Genomic DNA, 969 nt, shown 5'->3' on the forward strand with positions numbered 1-969 from the left:
ACAATCTATGGTACATTTACTCATTTATTCAATGACAGTCATGTCATCATCTTCTGGAACATCATCATAACAATCCAAACCCTTATTTTCGGGGGGGTGCCTTATATTGTAAGTAGGTCTTATTTTCAGGGGATGTCTTACTTTCAGGGAAACAGGGCAGTAGCATGAGGCAGAGCTCAGGTGCCTCCAGGCATGAACAGGGCATCCTTGTACCCAATACATGAGTGCTGCTCGGACTTAGGTTGAATGCTGGGGGTAGTGGTGTCACTGATGGCTGGGTGGGTAAGAGTGGGGCTGGCCATATTTCTGGGTACCAGCAGGATGTAGGGAACAAGGGAGGACCTCACCTTTTCATCCCCCGTCACTGGCATGCCAGGTCTGTCTTAATCGAACGCTGCTTGTCAAAAATCACGATGGCTGCAGTGTTGGGCTAGCGACCGATTCTCTTCTCTCGCACAGGTTTTCTTCAGCTTTTCCTCTTAGTTAATATTCAATCCACTTCTCTAGCTTTCCTCTGAAACTCAGGGTGCCAGGATTACCAGCCAGCTCTGTTTCACTCGTTCTCTGGTCCCTTGGTTGTAGTGCAGAGGGTCTGTGTAGCATGACAGCCTAGTTCACCATGTTGCCAGAAGTCCTGCTTCTTAACACTTTAAAAAGATCACTTACGGCAGTTCTACCCAACACAATATGCGATTTTATCTCTTGACTGCTACATTTGTGGCATCGTGGTGGAAATGCCTGACGACTGTGGGTATTTTCTCCCACAAGTGAAATGGTGACGTCCAGGCCCAGCTGTGAAGAGTTTTCTTCTCTTTCTGTTGAACGTGAGCCACACAGCTGTGAGTGCTGATCTCCATCAGTACGTGTGTCAAATCTTCTTTGCTTTCAGCAAGCAAGGTTGTGCCACCTGCCTATCTCAGGGTGTTAGTGATCCTCCAATCATATATTCCAGCTTCTTAGATTATTTGC

This window comes from Echinops telfairi, unplaced genomic scaffold (assembly GCF_000313985.2).
Source record: "Echinops telfairi isolate 266 unplaced genomic scaffold, ASM31398v2 ScPeMD7_7469;HRSCAF=8507_1, whole genome shotgun sequence".
Lineage (NCBI taxonomy): Eukaryota > Metazoa > Chordata > Mammalia > Afrosoricida > Tenrecidae > Echinops > Echinops telfairi.